Raw genomic sequence first — 6,884 nt, forward strand, 5'->3', positions numbered from 1 at the left:
AATCTTCAATCTATGACCATTCACTTTGAAAATTTTATCCGAATCCAAGCTTTTAATTTCTATTACGCCATAGGGAAACACATTAGTAACAACAAATGGACCGATCCATCGAGAACAAAACTTACCAGGCATAAGCTTCAATCGAGAATTATATAACAATACTTTTGACCAATCTCAAATTGTTTCCTAATAAGTATGTTATCATGGAATAACTTGGATTTCTCTTTATAAATTCTCGAATTCTCATAAGCATCCAATCGCAACTCCTCCAATTCTTGCAATTGTAGTCACCTTGACATCCCAGCTTTGTATATATCCATATTGCACCACTGAATTGCTTAATAGGCTTTTAGCTCCAATTTTGGTGCCTGCACAATTGAAGGTAACATCTTGTTATTAGTATTAGAAATTTCAGCATTGGAATTTATTGATTCAGATAATATTGCTGAAAATAATTCTTCTACACCAATCTCATAATCAATTCCTTCTAAATTAGATTGTGCATCTAATTCTTGCTTATCACTAACACTTTCTTTTGCAAATATTTCCTGCACAATTGAATCAATCACATCAATATGACAAAGAGAATGTACATCATTAGAACATTTCATTACATCAAAAATATTAAATTTAACAATCTCTCTATCAAACTCTACAGAGAGAGTACTCTCATCTACATTAATTTTTGTCTTAGCTGTTTTCATGAATGGTCGTCGTAACAAAATCGAAGCTAATTTTAATGAGGAATTACCATCCATTTCCAAAATGTAAAAGTCGGCAAGAAATTTGAGTTCATTAACCTACACTAAAACATCTTTAACAACTCCAAGGGGATGAATATAAGAACGATCAGCTAATTGAATCACTACACCAGTCTTTTGTAAGTTATTTAGTTTCAACTCTTGATAAATAGAAAATGGCATGACATTAATGGAAGCTCCTAAATCTAATATGGCACACTCAATTTTCGTATTACCAATAACACAAGGTAATGAAAACTTACCTGGATCCTTGCATTTTTCTAGCATGTTCTTTTGCAAAATAGCCGACACATTTTTACTTACCACCACTTTCTCCTTTTCCTTCATCCTCCTTTTATTTGTGCACAATTCCTTCAAGATTTTTGCATATTTAGGAATTTGCTTGACAACATCTAATAATGGGATATTTATCTCCACCATCTTAAAGGTATCCAAGTTCTCCTTTTCTTGCTCATCTTCTTTTGGCTTAACTAATCTGCTAGGAAAAGGAGGTAATGAAGTGTGAGATGAGAGAGATAGAGAAGGATCAAATTTTACTCCACATGATGCTTTAGAGGAAGCTTCTACTTCCTTTTTCTTCCTCGGTTCACTTTTCTTATGTGGAATCAACCCTGAAGGAATCTCCTTTCCACTTCTTAGTGCAATTGCACTAACATTCTCCTTTGGATTTACCTCTGGTTGTGAAGGTAGTTTTTTAGAATTTTGGGCTTCCAATTTACTAACCGAAGTAGCCAATTGAGTAATTTGATTGCCTAAATTCTGAATGCTTGACCTTGTTTTCTGTTGAAATTGAAGAGCACTGTTAGCAAGATTTTTAACAATATCTTCCAAAGACATACCTGAATTTGAAGCTTGAGGTTTTTGGAGAACTTGAGGTGGTCTAATGAAATTCTGAGAAGGATACTTTTGTTGTCCTCCTTGGTTTCCATAGCTCAAATTCGGGTGATCTCTCCATCTAGGATTTTATTGATTGGAAAAGGGATCATACTTCCTTTGAGGTTGACTAGTAAACCTGCCTAAAGCATTAGCCTCTTGTATCGAGTCTCGTTGCAATGTTGGGCACATATCAATAGGATGTCCTTAAACTGAACATATTCCACAGGCTTTTACCATTTGCAATTTCCCTATAGCCATTTGACGAACCAAAGCAGTTAAATCAGAAATTTGATTTTCAAGATTTTTAGTGCTTACCTCATTAACTCACCTAGTAGCTCTATCAGCTCTTGTACCAAATTGCTGAGAATTTTCAGCCATGTTTGAAATCAATTGCTTGGCTTCTTCAGGTGTCTTGTCTATCAAAGCTCCACCACTTGCTGCATCAATCATACTCTTATCCATTGGTAATAACCCTTTATAAAAGTATTGGATTAAGAATTGCTTAGAAATTTGGTGATGGGGGCAACTGGCACACAGTTGCTTGAACCTCTCCCAATACTCATACAATGTTTCTCCAATGAACTGTGTTATGCCACAAATTTCTTTTCTGATGTTGACAGATCTTGTTGCAGGGAAAAACTTATCTAAGAACAATCTTTTCATCTCATTCCATGTTGTTATTGAACCAGAGGGTAGATATTGGAGCCAATCTTTTGCTTTATCCTTCAAAGAAAAGGGAAAAGCTCTAAGATTTAGTTGCTGCTCGGTCACACCATGTGGCTTCATTCTGAAGCATACAATATGAAATTCCTTCAAGTGTTTATAAGGATCTTCACCTGCACATCCACGAAAAGAGGGGAGTAAGTAAATTAAGTCGGAGTTTAATTCAAAATCAACCGCAATATTAGGAAATGCAAAGCGTAAAGGTGGTTAATTCAAATCCGGCACGGCTAGATTTTTGAGAGTTCTGTTCCTACAACTTCTTGAGAAGTAAATGTGTCACCAATATCCAAATCTGTCTCCAATTCCTCTATGAGATGACTTTTCTTTGCCTAGTCTCCTTTCTTAATCGATGCGCTATCTTCTCAATTTCAGGATTATACTACAAATCAATCACCTGAGAAGAACGAGTCATAAAAAAATAAATTAAACAATGAGAAACTAAAATAGGGCCTCCGGCAACAGCGCCAAATTTTGAACGGGTTGTCGAAGGCCTTCAAAATAAATTACTGATTTTCCTAAATTAACTTGTAGAAATAGTGAAATCAGGTGAAATCTCAAGGGAACCAATGTGAATAGCTTCTCAAAGTTAAATAATAAAAATGGGCGGGGTGGGGGGGGGGTTTGAATATTTAAACCAAAATTATAAATAAACAGGAAAGTAATAAAGGCTGAATATTAAAGTAAATAAATATCAATCTTACCATACTTCCAATTCAAGAATGGAAATTCTATCCAATTGTAATTCTGATCATAGGCTTAAATATCAATTTTTCTATTCAAGTACTTAGTTTACTTATTCGAAAAAGCTGCAACAAGTGTAAATTCTCCTAATTGAATTGACTCAAACCCAACATCCAAATCAAAACTTACCATTAGTTAACTGGGCACGATAGCATTCCATATCAACTCAATGATAGCATTAAGAATAATGAGAATGACTAAACCAACATTAATTAATCGAGATAGCTGCAATTGAATTAATCTTGTTCCTTTATTTCTCTAGAGCCTATCATGCAAGCTATGTAATTCAGAAAGGCCGCAATCACACACACATGAGCCAGCTCCTTGCTACTTGTGTCAATTGTTCATGACAATTACGGATCATAAACTTAAGGTTAGCAATAGCAAAATTAATATCATATTGAGTCGTCAGTTCAATCAATATCAAAAATTCATAAACAATAAAAATAAGAAATAAAGAATACTTGAATTAAGGAATAATTCTGTTCAGCACAAAACCTCATAAAATCACAATTGAAATTTATTCACTCTTAAATCAGAAACTAAAAGCTTAGCCACACATGGTGGAGTTAAAATTCACAAGAGTTGTAGGGAATAAAAGAAGAAAAATAATAATAATATCAAAGCTCTCAGCCATCCCTCTCTTTGTAAAACTAGCCTCCTTATGTAGGAAGTCAAACCTAAACCCTAATAAGATAATCCTTATCCAAAAAGAAACAAACTTCCTATGTAATCTTAATCTCATAAGGAAGGATAAGATAAAGGGTAATCTAAACAAATAAAATCCTAAATAATATGGGAGTTAGTTTTCCTTATCCAACACTTCCAAAATAAAGAAAATAACATAAAAGTGGGTCTACCATGAATTTAACTAAAATTTGAAATTTTCTTCAACAGATTCCAGCAGCTTACAGATTATAGGGTGTAGTCACGCCCTATTGAAAATGACTTTCTGCAGAAATTTTCGCTCATCCTCCAAAAGACTTGGATTTTGACAAGTGATACTTTAAAATATGTCTTTAGGCTGAATTCCACTCAATCCTTGATATTTCACCACCTAGATCAGTATAAACTATTTATGATCTATTAGTATTCCACCTTGGAACGTCAGATTCGTGATCTGGGTTTTGGATTGAAGATTGAGGAAACGTTTTGGAGCGAATCAAGAAGCAATTTTGGAGATCAATTACAGTGTAGATCAAGGCTTTGAGCTGTTCATCCAATTCTAGGAAAAGAGTGTATATGTTTCGATTTCTTTGTTCTTTCACTGTAATTGAATTCCTATTTGCTTTAGACATGAACATGTTTAGCTAGATTGGTTGAACCCATTGGAGTTTCTTGCTATGTTGGCTTTGTACTGAATTGTTGAGATTGGTTGAGTTTTATTGTATTCTTTTTGCAATTAATAATTAAATCTAGTTTACTTTACATTGAATGTGTTGATTACCATTCATAGAATTCTTTTAGTAATTGAGAAATTCTAATTGAGTTTGGAAATTTAATTGCAAGATCAGGTTAATTTTCACTTAGAGATAAGGCTAATTAATTTGCCGGATTAGAATTAACAAAGCTTAATAGAGGCAGACTAAAGCTTAAGGCTAACTTAATAATCAATCGTTAGGAAGAGATTCCAACTTTAGGTTCTTAGATTTAGGAATTCGGTTGTCTAGAGAGGGAAATCGAATTCAGTTCAGAATCTATCCACGGGTAGCATAATCGGACTCAATAGTCTGTTATCTTTTGTTTGATTGCCAACTAGTCTGGGTCCCCTTTGGGTTTGCTTTCTTGTCTTAATTGTTCTATTTACTCATTCATTCTCGCATTCCATTTAGAACTTAGCTTTTAGTCATTAGTAAATCTATAAACCATCTGTCATTAATTTTAGGCTAGATCACAAAGAACGAAGTAGTAACTCTAGGATTTCACTTTCCCGAGGGATACAATATCTTAATACTTACTGCTGTGCTAGGCTACATTGATAGGTTCACTGCCTTAGTTGTAGTTGCATACGCAGCGCATCAAGGCTTTAGCGCCGTTGCTGGGGAAATTTCTTTAAAAACTAAAGTGAAATTTGCTATTTCTTAATTTAGTCATTTTTCTTTTGTGTTTTTATCACTACTTTTTATTTAGCTATTCATTCATTTCTTTGTTTGGGTTATTGTTGCCTTATTCATTTCAGGTAGTTTATGACCAGGAGTTCTAATCCTGCACCAGTAGACCCTTTGCCCGAACTAGAGCAATCCCTCAGGCAGCTGAGGAAGCAATTAGACATGGATGAGGAGGAGGAGCAGATAGAGATTCCTGTCCATAGACATGGGAGACAACAATAACAACGTCGCTGAAGCGAACAAGACGATGTATGAGTTTGCTAGACCTTCCTTGGAGGGGACGCACACTAGTATATTGAGGCCATCTATTGCAGCAAACAATTTCAAAATTAAGCCAAATGTCATTTAGATGGTGCAGCAGAGTCTACAGTTTGGGGGCTTTCCTAGTGAAGATTCTAATGCCCATATCACGAATTTCTTAGAGATTTGTGATACCTTCAAGATAAATAGGATTACCGATGATACCATTCGGCTTAGGCTGTTCCCATTTTCCTTGAGGGATAGAGCAAAGAGATGGCTACAATCCCTGCCAGCTAACACTATCACCACTTGGAGTTCTTTGGTTGAGAAATTTCTTTATAAGTACTTTCCTCGTGCTAAGACTGCAAAGATGCATAATGATATTTCTTCTTTTGTGTAGTTTGATGATGAGAGCATGTATGATGCATGAGAAAGGTACAAGGATTTGCTGAGATGTTGTCCACACCACGGTTTGCCATTATGGATGCAGGTGGAGACTTTTTACAATGGCTTGAACTCAGCCACGAGGCAGATGGTAGATACAGCTGTAGGTGGGGCCATCAATAGTAAGACGCCAGAGCAGGCCCATAATTTAATTGAGGAGATCACCATGAACACATATTAATGGCAGTCTTCTAGGAGTAGGCCAAGACGACAAGGACTAGTGGACTAGGTAGATTCTACATCATCCTTGGCAGCTCAGATGGAGCTTTTAGCCAAGAAGATCGACCGACTCCAAATGCCAGTCCAAGTAGCATAGCTTGGCTGTGAGTTTTATGGTGGCCTGCACTACAATGCAACCTGTAATGCGGGAGGTATGTTTACTTCTTCTTCATCTTCTTCTTCTATTGACCATGAACATGTTGATTATATGGGAAATGCACCCAGGCAGCAGAATAACCTGTACAGCAACACATATAACCCAAGGTGGGGAAACCATCCCAACTTTGGATGGTGAAATAACAATACCCAGGGTCCACTAGGATTTCAGCAGTTGCACTAGGAGCAACCCCAACAATAGAGTCTTCTCCCTCAACTACCTTAGAACCAGGAGAAGAAGCCTAATTTAGAGGACTTGATGATGAAGTTTATGTCCACTTTAGAGAATAGGTTTCAGCAGACAGACACAACTCTTAGAAATTAGCAGGCCTCCATACATAATTTGGAGAATCATATAGGCCTTCTAAGATGCTGGTTGAGAGACAGCTAGGGACGCTCCCCAGCACCATAGAGTCAAACCCGAGGGAGCATGTCAAGGCTGTTACCTTGAGATCAGTAAGCAGTTAGCTAGCTTTTTACCTATGGCTGATGATGATATTATTGTGTAGGATGAGCAACCCAGGAGGGATTTAGAGCCTAAGGTGACAGAGCCTGCGCGAACTGAGGATAAGAAGAAGAGTCCTGTGAGAGAATACCAGTCGCCAATTCCATATCC

The 6,884-nt window shown here is 36.4% G+C and overlaps 1 non-coding gene across 1 annotated transcript; it reads right to left on the reverse strand.

Moving 5' to 3' along the window:
* Positions 1-5,817: 5,817 nt before the first annotated feature.
* On the reverse strand, positions 5,818-5,923 carry LOC112536752. The gene has a single exon (XR_003080712.1). It is a non-coding gene; the product is annotated as a small nucleolar RNA R71 (small nucleolar RNA).
* Between the last annotated feature and the right edge of the window lie 961 nt (positions 5,924-6,884).

The sequence above is a fragment of the Ricinus communis genome, chromosome 4, assembly GCF_019578655.1.
Source record: "Ricinus communis isolate WT05 ecotype wild-type chromosome 4, ASM1957865v1, whole genome shotgun sequence".
NCBI classification, from domain to species: Eukaryota; Viridiplantae; Streptophyta; class Magnoliopsida; order Malpighiales; family Euphorbiaceae; genus Ricinus; species Ricinus communis.